We start from the raw sequence: 14,633 nt of genomic DNA, 5'->3' as shown, positions 1-14,633 counted from the left end.
TAAAAAAGAAAGAGACAAATGTTCCTAAAATTGCAAGAACTGTTTGAAGAGACTACTGTTTCAATGAAGGATATTTATAATAATAAAAAATAATAAAAATTAAAAAAAAAACCAAACCCACACAGCACAAGGTGATTTACGATAAGGAATTTCTAGTTTGTTTCATGAACAGTTTATACTTTCAGGCCCCCTCTACAGGATGCGCAAAGGCAGAAAGACTGGTAACCACCATGCCTGTGTCACACACTAACGTAGACTGTTGATCTCTCATTAGCCTCAGCAACGTTTAACGATATTTCATTAAGGCAACCGCCGCAGCCCTGCTCATCTTCTAGATGTATATGGACAGCAACCCAAGCATGCATGGTATTGTTTGTCTGCTTTGAAGCAAGGGAAGGGATCGAGATCCTGGGACAAGGCACAATGCAGTGGGAGCAAAGTGCTCGCTCTCGGAGTAGGTGTATTCCTTTTGCTCAGGCAAAACCAGTGGGCGTTTCTTATTTTTGCCAAATTCCAAAAGCTCTCTCTTCTTCTCGCTCTGTATTTAAGTTTTTAATTTTACTGGTTCATCCTTACTGAGACAAAAGGAGTGCACTTGCTGAGAAAAAAAAAGTTAAAAAAACAAACAAGCAAACAAAAAAACAACCCAAAACCTGATGTGTCAAAGGAAAAACACAGGCAAAAAGAGGCAATCAGTGGGACAACCTGGTTGTAGAAGCCTATCCGTACTGGTTATATGCTGTAAATTTGAATCTAAGAACAGCAGCAAAAGGGAAACCTGCAAGTTTCTAAGTTGTATTTTTAAATTTGCAAGTTGTGTGGTAAGTCTGCTGTAGTATTGGTATAAGATTTTAATGGATTACTGCCTAGCTGAGCCAAAATGTTTGCCGTTACTGTTGGACCACTAAAGTAAACTGCTGCTTTTTACAGTGCATTGGTGTGTACATGTATACTGTTTCACATTTTCCATATGAACACAAAAACATTGCAAGTCTATCACTGTTGTTGCCATGGTACTGTAAAAACAAAACCAAGAAAGAAGATGGCCGATCATTGTGTGTACAGTTTAAATTGTAATTAATAGAGCCTGTTGGGAAAAAAAAAAAACAAAACTGTTGCCTTTTTCTTGTATAAAAGAGGATTTATGACAAAATTTAGCTGTGAGGAATGTGATTAAGTGTTTATATTTCTGAAAATGGAACAAATTGATTCAGGGGATATATTTTAATTAAACTGAATCAGGTATGTAAAGCTGTTTTAAAATGGGAGACTGTATAAGTAATTCTAAAGCTTTTGTTGGTTTGAATATAATTTTCTTCATGGTGGGCCTGCTTATGTATTATTAAGCACTTGTATGCAGTCTATGTTCTTCAATCATCATTTCTTGCAATGTGCTATAGACATAATGCTCTTTTCTGTGTTGATGAAAAGCAGTATGTGGGCCAATCTTTTTTATAAAACACTATGCATATATAAATACTACATTGTTCATAGCTTTATTTGACTTATTGGGTTTATACATAACACTAGTATGAGTAGATGTGGACTTACCCAGTACGAGCTTCTTTCCTTGGAACAGACACTATGTATATGATGTAGCAACAAAGAAGGAGAAAGTCTGTGAATGCTATTTTTATTATCAAATAAAGTTTTCCATACAAAGCATACATATGAGTGTAGTGATAAGATAAAGGAGGAACCACACCTTAATGTTATTTACCCCTGTCTAAATTAGTAAACTGTAGGTTACAGTCTCCCAGGGCCACCCATTACATATGTATTAATTATCCATTTAATATATATTAATCCTTTGACAAACCTTAAAGCAAAGGTTCCCAATTTTCCAATACAAAATTTTCTTCCCCGGAATAATCAGCACCTAAGGGTTTAGGTGAAGCAGGGTTTGTTATACATCTGGGGTTTGTATCGCTGGTCCTTTGTAACACGTCAGCACGTGCAACGGTGTAAAATCAAGACAAGGCGGCAACTACTCAATTGCTGTTGATGAGATTGTTGGTGCCATATGTATATATGTCTTTATATGTATATACTCATACATATGTATACATACATATTGTGTACATATCACCAGGACTTTATGTCTGCCATCTCTTAGTTCTTAAAATGTATAAAGACTGTTAACTTAAGATGGCAAAACTGTTTACTTTACATAGATTTTTAAAACTTTTCAATATTGTGTACTTTATCAGGCCCCGCTCACAGGTTTTCCTGATACTTCAGCTAACTTGCTGGGAGTCCAGGCAGGTTGAGAGAGTCACCGGTGAATGGTTTGTGTTTTCAATCACAGCATCTGCAAAGGGATTTGTCTGATGCAGCCCGAGTCTTTAGGGGTATGGATGGGTCGCTGAGAAAGTGTTTGGATATTTTAAGTTTGAATCTCTTATGTTCAGTGCCTTTTTACTCTGAAATTATATTGTAATGGTATACATTTGTTCTGAATTTGTATCTTCTGCTGTTACTACTGGTTTTCCTCTCCTTGTTCATGTTACAGCATAGTTTAAACGATCTTAGAGAGCTGATTAGGTGAGCGTCAAGCTTTTGAAGTATGTCTTTGAAGTGTTGAGTCTCAAGCTAAAGAAGGTATTTTATAGTTAATACCGAAAATGCATTTTACAGAAACATTTAATTTAAAAAACACTGCAAGTTGACAAAAGAAAAAGTTATTCAAAATGCCTTGTTAGTGATGGCATCCTTTCTGCTGCTTCCAAACCCAATGAGCGCTGGAGCCCTGCTCTAAAAGCATGAGCGTTGCAGCTCCATATTCCATGGTGCAGCCTTATTCACTTTAATTAATTCCAGCCTTACTTCTGACCCTGAAATATTTTTCAAAACTTCTAAAAATGAAACCCTTTTTTTAGAGTCTAACTTGACTCATGTTTTGTCAAGCAATGTTCTACAACTATGAAGCTGCCAAACAGATGAATTAGTGTGTTTCTGATGAAGAACTGAGAAGTTTATAAAGTGGTAAGTGAAAAAGCTCTGCAAATTTATATTGTTAGTTTTGGGGGTTTTTGTGGTTTTGACTTTTACATCTTTTTTTACCAGTGTTACATGGTCAGGATCCTGTGCCATCAGTGTGCTCAGTCCTGTCATTTGCATAAGCATTGATTAATACCTAATCATGAAAGTTTTTGTCTGCAGAGGGACTGTTTGACCAACATGGAGAATTAACATAGGTTTTGATCTTTTTGTTTAGAGTAGCAAATAGCTTCTAGGTTAGCTGAGCTGTGTTTGCTGCCTTTATACACTTTGACTCAATTCACTCCTCCTTGAATAGTCATTCCTTGGCATTCGAGCCAGTGTTTTATTTAATAGTGATCTTGTGTTAAACCCATCTGCTGTACTATGCTTGTTTTATCACCAGAGTAGTAATTGTAGATACTGTTCTCCTCCTCACTTTGATACCTTTTGTTACAACAGGCTTTCAGCTCTGTCTTTTGGCTGACTGTTCTGCTGAAGAACATTATAAATGTCTCATAATATGTTCAATTTATTTGGCTCTCATAAATAGTAGCAGGAAAAGATGTCATTTATGACCCACTGCTGCCATCTGTAAATGTGTGCCTGTTAGGCCTTTGGGATTGTATTTTCCTAAGATTTATTTTTAAAAAAGGAAGAGTAGGAACTAAAAAAAGTATGCCAATTTACTTAGCAGTTGTTGTAAATCGCGTGAGTCTTGAGATGATGCCAGTTTCTGGTTTGGATGCGATGCTAATCAATCAGCATTGCTTCCTGGGTATATAATGAGGAGGCAGCAAAGTGTCATTCAAATAGAAATTTGTAGGGTTTCAGGACAGAGAGGAGTATAAAATATGTGCTGCCACAGGGGCTGCTGCTTAATGCACATAGAAATTCAGTGGTTGAGATTGACCATGATATGACAAACTGCCACACAAACATGAACTTCAAGTCAGAGATTGCTTTTCAGAATTTAAGGCATTTGTATTTCTTTTTCCTTACTGTCTTTATTGCCATGAACTCACAGCAAGATAGTGTTGTACCTGTACAACACACTGGGAGAAACTTGGCTTCACGTTTTAGGACATCCAAATTCCTATAAGAGGCTTTCAAACCACGTCTTCAAATGAACTCTTGGCAATTAACATACAGGTTGCTGTGATCTGAAATTTACCCTTTGAAATGCTCTTGTAAATAATAAATGGCCATCAAAGTTTTAAAATGCAGTCATTGCTGTGGACAGAGAGTTTCTAAAATATTTAAAATCGCTATGTTTCTTGATATTTCCAGGGCCTGGGAGAGGAAGACAGCACACATGCTCCTTCCCAGGTGGAATTGTGCTAACTGCAGGATTGTTTCTAAAACAAGCTAACAAATTATATCAAAATGCAGGAAGTTGTCTGCAGAATTGTGTCTGAATTCTCAATTAAATGTGCATAAGTGGCTGAGACCCTTATAACTAGGGTATAAATGCCATTAAAATCAAGTGAGGTTTATGCATGAGTTTATGCATTGAGCTCAGGCAGTATTTAGCCCCATATTTCAGCAGAATTTAGTGCCCAGCTGACTGCATATCTGGGCCTAGAGGCACCAAGAGATGAGCTCTGACAAGTCTGCGGGAAATAACGCATGCTCCAGCCCTTCCACTTCAGAGTCAAACACCTCTGCATAAACCCATTTCAGTGATCATGTGAGCTAAAATGATGTGCCTTTCATTGAAGTAGCAGAGATCAACACCCACCATCTGTGTTGCTGACTGGGCAGGTGAGGAGGCCGTTATCCTCAGCAAATCTGCTTTGGCAGCATGTGAATTGAAAATCCTCGGTTTCAAAGAGTCGTGTGAGCCTCAAGACGTCGAAGTTGAAAAGGAGGTGGTTTCATCTCTTCACGGCGTCTCATTAGCTTTAATTTTGCAGCAAATAGTTTCTTAAAAGAAAACTTTTGAGGAGATTTGCTGCAGCAGGAGGGAGAGAAGAGCGGAAAATGGTCTGCGGAGAAATACTTAGACTGAGCATTTACTTTGGTCGTACTCGAGCAAATCCAAAGTGCTGGCATTGTGCCTCAGCCAAGGGTATTTGGTGCGTTCCTAAGCTGATGTGACTTTGGTGCCGACTGTAAGAAAGTCAGGCTTGTATGGAATAGGAATTCCACCTTGCTTATGTGGCTCTTGTAGACCAGGATTCGTCTCCACCTTCGTGTCATCTATGACCAGTCTTACATTTCCTCTTTCTTTCCCTTGCACTTGTCAGAAATTTCAGTCTTCAGATTTTGTCTGTCATTAGAGGACCAAGCTTGTGTAACATTACCTTGCATCTGCTGTGAGCTAAGAGCGTATGTACGCATGTGTCTGTGGCTGAGCTTATCTGTGGTAATTTGTTGAGTCAGGAAGACTGAATGATGAGACTGTCCCTCCAAGCCTGGTGACTCCCATGCGTATGAATGAGATTCATGGAATTAGCTGTCTTGCTTCTTTCTAAGAACAGTCAGAAACAGAAATGTCTGGGGGAGGAAGTTGGCTGCGGCTCATTCCATATGTGCGACAGAAAATATTGATTGGCTGTGGAAGCAACTTGGAGAGTTTCTTGAGGACTCAGGCTTTTCTTCCACCAAAATGAGTGGGTTTTTTCTCATTGTTTCTCAGTGAGAATTTTCTGGATCCTATTTTTGCTTCTGAGACTCCAGACTCTGCTTTGGGGACCCACAGGCAACTTCGTTCCTCTCTGTTTCATCCAACAATTGTTGCCATTGCTTTGAAGTGTTGAGTCCACTGGCAAAGTCTTTGCCTTTGTAACCCTTGAACTGCAGTTGTGTAACATGGGGCTCACTTCCAAGAACACGAGACATTTTCTGTGCTGTACAATACAGCACTAGACGTGGTCAGCATGTCCCACTCCTCCTCAGTGGAAACAGACGTCCTAACCACAGGCATGGAGAGCTGAGGAGAGGGCATCCTCAGACAAAGCCCTGAGTCACTCTCTGAATGTGCACCAAAGTACTATGTCCTATAGGTTTCCAGATGTGACATAAAAACTAAAAGAAGTTGTAAAATTGGTGTGGCTGATTGACAGTACTGAATTCATTATTCTATGAAATGATTTACTGAATGGTTAGAAGATGTTTAAAGATCCCCATGCACATTATTTGCATGGTATTAATAACAGTAACAGAAAGAAAAGACCATAAAAAAAATACGTGGCATATGTTTTCTTGTCGTGCTTCCCTATATTCTTGTTGAGAATGCATCAGACATCTGTTTTCCTTCTCCAATCCCTTCTCTGGTTGAAAGCGTAACTTGATGAGACGGGTGGTTTTAGACAAAATACTGGGGATGTCAGAAAAAAATCTTGTTGCTGGAACCTCAGAGAAAAAGTCTAAACCAGTTCGTCAGTGGTCTTTGGAAAGTATCATTTTACGTGATACTTGATGTCACTTAATATACATTTGCTACCCTGAAAAAGGTGTAGTTCTTAAGAAAAGAAAGCGCTAGCTGCACCTTCCTAACATGCATGGTACACGTTGGCCCAAACAGTTTCTTTTTTTTCCCTCTGACCAATTAACAGGATTGAAAGTTGACTACCGCTGAATTTCCTTGTGCTTTTGGGACAGCTTGGCCTGGAAGTCTTCAGCTTAACTGTGCAATAACAATGCAAAAAAATATGCAAACTATAAATAGCTCTGAAGTGCTTAACATGACAACAGACACATAATTTTGATTATCTAGAGCCTATGAGAAGAACCTGGAACAAGCCTGTGCTAGGGACCTCGTATCTGCGGGGTGCATCGTTGTTCTGTTGGCTGGTGCCTTCCAGCTGCCCATGAAGCTGGAACATCTGGGACTCAGAGGCAGCTGGGCTGCATTTATTCCAGCACGCAGTGGCTTGAGCTGGTGAGCACACGGCTCTGCATTGCTCCTGAGCGCCTGTGTGCATCTCTGGGGCACCCCAGAGCCAGAAGAGAGTTTTCCTCCCCGAAGACCTCCAAGTAAGGAGGGCTGCTTCCTTTTGCTGAGAGCAGGGAGATGTACAGTGCCAGATGTACAGTGCCATCCCCTATGACATTGCATGAACTCACAATATTTTACCCTGAAATTCTGCCTATCTTAGAGATTAATCTTGGTTTGTAACTAATATTAATATTTACAATCATTTCTTCTGCTCTTGCATTGCTTCAGCATATTGCAAAAATTCATATCCCTCTGCTTACTAAAGATTTCATTCATCGGCCTGACTCTTCTTATTCCAATTACGATTTAATAAAGATAGATCCTTCTCACACAGCTTCATGGCATTTCCAAATTATTTATCCTTTCTATGACTGACGTGTGTTTTACAGCAATGAAGTTTCATGATTTTTGCATCAAAATTTCTATAGAAAGGATGCACTCTAATTCCGTGAGCCAAAAATAGACACACACTGCCTTCAGGTTTGGATGTGCTTTACTTCCTGCTTCACTGTGAAAAATGATCCATAAATATAGCTGTTCAGAGCAAAAAGTCAAGTGAATTCCTTAGTAAAGTACTGAGTAAAGAGACGAGTAGACTTTTGTTGTGAGCTTCATTAAGAAGTGGATGTATGCTTGTTTGCACTTCTGTCCAAAATGAGGTTTGGTTTTCAGTATTTTTTTATAGGTATGTTTTTTCTGCTTTGCGTTATTCAGTTTGCCTTCCTACCTGAAATCTCCTATAGCTACTACATCCTCGTGATTTATATCATTGTCTTGCTGTATCTCTTTTGATAAAGTGGCATACAGTTGATTCCTTTATTTTCAGCATGCTCTTTGTCTTTATCAACTTTTACTGCAAACCATGGCAATTCATTCTTTCTCAGTCTCTGGTTCCTACAAGGTCTTGTACTAAAGGCAGGATGTTGTGAGATTTGGGGCTTCATTTATCAGAAGAGAATTGCATCAACAGTTTTGCAGCAAAATGGAAAAGTTGGGAAAACAGTGAAAAGTTGCACCAGCAGATTTCATACATCAGGCTATTAACAAAAACCAATTTTCCAGTTTTGCGCAAAAACAGAGCAACTTTTGTTTGTGTGGAGTCCTGCCAAACCTACATTAATTGTATTTAATTTGATTGCTGGGAGCCCAGATGAAAATGCTTTTCAAATAAGTAGTTGACTGTAATCATGGAGATCCTGCTTCAGAAAAAAGCCTTGCTGAGGAAAGCATACAAGCATATGCCTGAGTTCTGCAGAAGTCAAGGGAAGTAATCATTTAATTAAGAGCTTTCCTGAGCAAGGTCGGGAATGTTCATCAGAGTCATGATGACCAGTGTTGTCTCCACCTGTGCCAGAAACACCACCACTTGTGGCCTACTGATGAATGGTTTTCATGGTTTCCTGTCTTTGGCTTTTTTTCTTAACCACTCTGACAAGGATCTCCACGTCTGAGACTTGTTCCACGTGTGCTATCAAGTGGCAGTGCCCCTTGTGCAGTATGAGCGCATTCAAAACCTGGTTGTATCTTTGCATCCCGTTACCGTCCTCACCCTCCCCAGGAAGTTCCTCTTTGTGATGTCTTCTCCGCGTTTCTCCGCTTGCTCTGCTCTGCAGTGCTCATGTTCTCCAGCATGGAAACTGGCTCTGCACTGAGGATATCCATTCATCTAGGTGTTCTGGATGAGAAGAGCATCTCTTCTCTCTCATGATCACCAGTAGCAAATATTTAGAGGGTTTCTATTTTTTGCCACAGGTTCTTATGGTCCCTATGCTGGGCAGTATTCCCAGTCTTGCCATGATGGCATTTCATAGCTCAGCCTCAAGTGTGTACTCAGACTCACAGGACACATTTACATCTTGGGCATCACCAGATCAATACTAACTGAAGGACACAGACCAGAATGTGGTGCCGCACGTACCCTTGATAAAGCCCTCTGCACTGTCGGTGAGCACGGTTTAGTATTGAAATTAAAGTGCCAAAAATCAGGTATACAGAACTGTGTGGGTGATTCAAATAAAATAGTGTTTCCATAGCAGTGAAGTAGTTATGTGCTACATAAATGGTCTAGAGTTAATAAAGAATCAAGAGGCAAAACTGAAGTTTCTGTGGTGGAAGTGAACCAGAAATGCTAAGGAAAAGGCAGATGTTGAAACAAAGATAAATCCAAATGCACGAAAATCCATTTTCTTAAAAACAACGACAAAAAAAGGCCTGTCAGAATGATAGTCAAGGTAGCATTTAGCTCTCAATAACTAAGTTAAGAAAAAAAAGATGCAAAACCCAAGCAAAATGGAAAGGTAAACAACTGCAGAGAGATTTCTGCTCAAAAGGTAGCAAAAAGTTTTTCAATTTTTCTTGTATTTGTCAAAATATTAATCTTTGAAAAATTCCACCTTTCTATAAGCTTGTATATAAAAAAAAAATTAAAAAGCCATCAAACCCCAAAAACCAAACCTGACAAAACCAAGCCCAAACAACCCACCTTTCAAATGTTGCTGTGTTTTTCCTCTCTTGATATACCCACAAGAAGACCTGGCAGTGGAAATGTTTCAATGTAGTTTGAATATTAAAGATAAAAGCAGCAAAGAAGTGCTGAGGAAATAGAGAAAACCTTGGACTGCTTTTCCCCGCACACTCTCATTTTCTTTCTTTGCATATTTAGCAGGGTTAAAACTAGGTCAGACTCTACCCGCCATGTGCTGAAGCTGCGGCTGTGACATTAGCCTGGAGCTGCCTCTGGCTGCTGTCAGTTTTCAGGGCTGGTACGAGATTTCTGGTGGAGTCGGCGAGCCTCATCTTCCTCTTGCAGACTGGCATAAATCAGAGTGACTCTGCAGAGGCAACGGAGTAAGAGATGGTGAGGGATGGAGAGAGCACGGGCCGAGTACTTGCAGACACTGGGAACCGGTGGGAGACTGATCTCAAAGGCATGGCCACCAAGGAGCGGAAGGGTTTCTCATATGAACAGTATTCACCCTTAGGGCAGGAGGCCTGGGCCGCAACAGAGCTCGTGACTTTGGAGAAGGGAGGGTTTCATGTTCCTCTGCTGGAGAGGCAGCCAAAGGCTTTCTTGTTGACATGGAGAGGGATGGGGGACAAGATGTGCGGGCAGGGACACTTGTGCTGGGTTAAATAGGAGTCTGCCATCTACCCTTACTGAAGAGAAAACAAAGCAGATATTCTTCCCTCTATGAAATAGTGTGCACATCAGCACCCAGCTGCTTGCCACCATTTGACGGCCTTTTTGCTTGAGCAAGAGTGTTGCTGGCAAAGGACCGAACCCTGAGCTGGGTGCTGGGTGCCAGCGCATTAGCATTAGAGGAGATGAAACACTTTGTGCTAAAGAGGCAGAAATTCCTCCTCAAAGTCTGGCTGCCAGCAGTCGGGCTGGGGAACAGTGAGGTTCACCGTCGCAGTGGGAAGGGTTGGCCTCAGGGCTGTTGCCACCAGCGATGGAGGCAGCCCAATTTCAGTGGACCGGTGGGCCAGGGGGTCCTGGAAGAGGTTCTGAAGGGGAGTGAGGACAGGACCAGCCTGGCTGCTGGGAGCAGTCCTTGTGTCATTTGCTGCTCCTTGGTTTCTGATCACGCCATCTTACTGGTCTGTCTCACTACCGGCATCCCCTCATGGAAAACTGGCCTATGTCACCACATTGTGTGGCATGTTACTCCCTGCACCCAATTACACCTTTTTTTATACTACAATAGAGTTTAAAGGACAAACCAAAGTCCAGTAACTAAAGTTCCTTGAGTTTCTGAAATGAACCCATCTTTACAGGGAAGTGTACGTTCTAATACACTGACACTGCAGCAATGTATTAGTCCTGACAAATGAACCTTTAACAAATCAGGGTCAATATTGACAAGGTAAGAAATCGCTTTCTTTTCTTATTATTCAGAAACACAAAATAAGACAATGGGAAAAGGAGGTCATTCCCCAATATGTCTCTGAGAGACTCCCAAAACAAGTGCACCTATAATGCTTGCATATTGTATGAAAAGCTTGGAGGGCACATGGACTACAGGTCCCAGGCTACTGAGAATGTTCGTGCTCTTTTTTTGATGGGTTATTCTTTTTATTTTGCCCTTGCTGTAATGATTATTACATTGAGATTGTGTTTTCAGAAGGAGGGATAATCACAGTACCTCACCCCAGATATGTCGGTCAGGAGATTGGTAGGGTGGGACGAGCAGCACCTCAATGAGGTTTCTGTATTCACTGTCTGGAGAATTTCCTTCTCCACGTTCATTGTTTTAAGTTCTGACCTCAATGACCTAAAATTAAATGGTATGAAGACTCCAGTTTGGTTTTATTCCTATCACCCAGGAGAAAATGGTGGACTTCTAGAATGTCTTAACAATAGTAAGACATAGGGAGGAGGAGGAGGAGCAGGAGGCAGTAAACATTGGAAGAGAGTGATCCGAGTGTCTCCCTTGGTTTTGGCTGAGTTGAGCGGTGAAATGAAGGCAGTATATCAGCCAATATGGTTGTGTAAAGGATGCAAGATGCATCTGTCATGCTTCACAGGCTGCAGAAGCTATTATCCTTTGTGAAAGGCAGAATATTTCAATAGGAATATTTGAACCATCCCTGATCTGCTGGATGTTGTTGAAATGGGCTCTCAGGCTTAGTATCGGATCAGCCCAGCTGTGCTGAGCGGGGTCTTTTGCTAAGCCCCTGGGTACAGCAGGGACTGTGACTCCACAGAGTCCCTCTGAGTAACACACAGCATGTTGGGGAGAATTCACTGGCTCCAGCCCTGCGGGGCAATCAGGGCAGGGTGAGGGTTGCTGCTGACGATGGCACTGACTTGGAGAACCGATGGTAAAGCTGCCGCAGCTCTCCAAACCTGGGCCCTGCAGAGCAGCTGGGGCCGAGCTGAGCGGGAGCTCTTACAGACCTTCCGGCGGAGAGCCAAGCAATGGCCATCCAAAAGCTGAGGATGGAAAGCTCGCTGCACTCCCACCCAGCTGCAATGCATGGTTCAGCTCAGAACTAATGAGACGGCTGGCACAGAGGCTGGAGGAGAGTTGCTCCTCCGCTGTGTTTTGTAGAAGGGCAGATGTATTTGATAGCAATAGATGTGGCAGTCCTGAGCAGATCCTCGCTTCCAAATGCACGGGTTGCTGTCTTAGAAACTAGACACCTGCAGTTTATTTTGTATGCATGCACACACATATGCAGTCCCTGGTCTCCCCAAGATTTCCTGCATGCTAAGCACGACCAAAGATTGTCTGGTGTTTTTCCACCATCAAACAAGTGAATCTAATGGGTTCCTTCAATCAAGATTTGAATCCATCGGATTACCTGCCCTTACCTAAATGTAGTCTGGTCTCCTGTGTGCTCCCGGCTCACAGCAGCCCTTAGCTGTAGCTGCAAGCAGCAGCTCTGAGCTGTGGGGTGCCCTTCCCACCTCAGCAGTCTCTTCTGATAACGGCTGCTTGTTAGAGTAAATCCCCTGTGGCTTAGGGGTGAAGGGGGAGATGGCTTTTCTAAATTGCTTGACTCTTTCAGGTGAGGATGTTTTTCCCATGTCATTTGTGGCAGTTCAACCTTTGAAGAGGGTTGCTCAGGCTGAGGTTTGGACACAGGAAGCAATTGTCAAGCTGAGAAGGAGATCCTCAGCCACTGAGTGTAGAGAAGGGGAAGACAGATGGGCTGCCGAAAATGCCGGTGAGGTCAGGGTGCAGCAGGACCTTTGGTCGTCCTTGTCACATGCGCTGGTGACCAACACAATACTCGTGCCCACTGCAGTGCCTTTGGGCCTGGGGATGGGAGCATTGGAGGATGCTATAGGCAGTCGTGAATGACAGGGCCACATCCTCACAAGAGAAAGGAGCCTTCCAAAAGCACAAGGAACCTCTGACCCTTTTGGATCTGACCTGCAGACCGTGTCCCTGGGATGAGGGGGCCAAATCCACTGTTGTGTTGGATGTGAGGGGCAGCATGTTGAACGCTCCCAGGAATGTTAAAATTGAAATTCTCTATCAAGTGCCTGCGTGTTTATCTTGGAGAGCTTGAAAGAGTTATGAAACTGCTGAGTGTGTATCAGGTTGAGGTGGAGAGCACAAGAACAATCATCATCACTGTGGCAGGCAATATATTATGGCTGGCTTGCCGGGTTGAAAAGTGAATCCGATTTGCCTTTGTGTTTGCTTTAGCGAGGGCTAAGAGACTGTTTTGCTTGCTCAGGTGTTTTGAGTCTTTTAAACTCTGCCTTTGTCTTGCTGGGTTTAGGAATTAGCTTCTAAGTGTTTGTGCATTCCTCCTTCTCAAACTGGAGGTTATTTGTGTGTTTGTTCAGAAGGAAACAGGTCTGCTGTATGTGATATTACTTCACGCTCTCGTCGGTTGCTTTGCTGCTGCTGCAGTTTTGGAGGGGAAGTGGCACAAAGAAGCTGAAGTAGCGTTTCTGTTTGAGAGGAACGAGGCGCAGAAGTGTGCTGTTTATTTAAGAAGCTGTTGCCATATTTGTTAAAGCAGCGTTGGTTTGTATAGGTCTTCTCTTCAACTGTAAGAGAGGAGGATAAAAAGAAAGCATTCCAGTTCAGGTTAAAGGACTCATAGGCAAGAAAGACACCTGAAAGGGAGACAAATAGGTGCAAACAGTGGCATTCAGAAAACCGTATAGTGGCAGAAATTTTGGCCTTGCTGCTCGAGTGAGCTATCTTCCTGCTAACATGGCTATCTGCTTCTGGAACAGAGTTGGTGTGCACCTGGCCAGCTCAGAGCTGGGGCATGGAGCTTAAGTCTGTCGGTCCTCATCCATGCAGTCGTGCCCTTAGTGTGACATTAATGCCAAATGCCAAATGCAGCTGGTAGTATTTTTTTTTTGAGAGAGAATTATTGAGTTTGACAGTGATATACTGGCATGGAGCTTAAGTCTGTCGGTCCTCATCCATGCAGTCGTGCCCTTAGTGTGACATTAATGCCAAATGCCAAATGCAGCTGGTAGTATTTTTTTTTTGAGAGAATTATTGAGTTTGACACTGATATACTAAGGATTTTGTAGGATATCTACAGACTTTGTTCCTGCAGGGAAAAGGAACCATTCCATAATAATTCACCATCTGATTTACCTAGAGATGTCACAAAATATTCCCTGTAAATGGCCTGCACGAGTACTGGATGGGTAGAGGACTTCATTTTTTGTTTCTTAATTCACTGGGAATAATTCATCGGCTGACAGCTGTGCTTATGAAATGACTAGGTGCATCCCTCAGAAACAAGCCCTGACAATCCACTCAGCACCCAATTTGGCTTCCCTGCATCTGTGCACTTGTAGTCGCTCTGTTACGCAACCTCTGTGCCTCTACACACAGGCTGTTGACATTCATTTATTCATTTGATTTCAGCTTCGCATGCGGCAACCGCTGTCATTTCCATATTACGAAAGGAGGCTGGGAACATGTTGACACAAGGCTTGGGCTCGTGTCTATGCTCAGATAGCAGATGGGGAAAGCTCTGTACTCATCAAGGAAAAGAGGGTATTCAAGGACATCCTCCCTTTGGATGGAGGCTCTGTTGGGAGAAATGATCAGAAGTGGGACTTGCGTTCCATGAGAAAGGTTGGAATAAACATTTTGTCCTATTTTTGCAAAATAAAATTCCAATTTACATGGGTGGGAAGAGGCGTGAACTTTGCAATGTTCAGTAGAAACAACCCAAATGCTCTGATACTTCTGAAACCAAAACGAGCCTGAAAGGCCAA

This window comes from Cariama cristata, unplaced genomic scaffold, assembly GCF_000690535.1.
Source record: "Cariama cristata isolate BGI_N322 unplaced genomic scaffold, ASM69053v1 scaffold39974, whole genome shotgun sequence".
NCBI lineage: Eukaryota > Metazoa > Chordata > Aves > Cariamiformes > Cariamidae > Cariama > Cariama cristata.
This window is presented reverse-complemented; position numbering follows the sequence as displayed.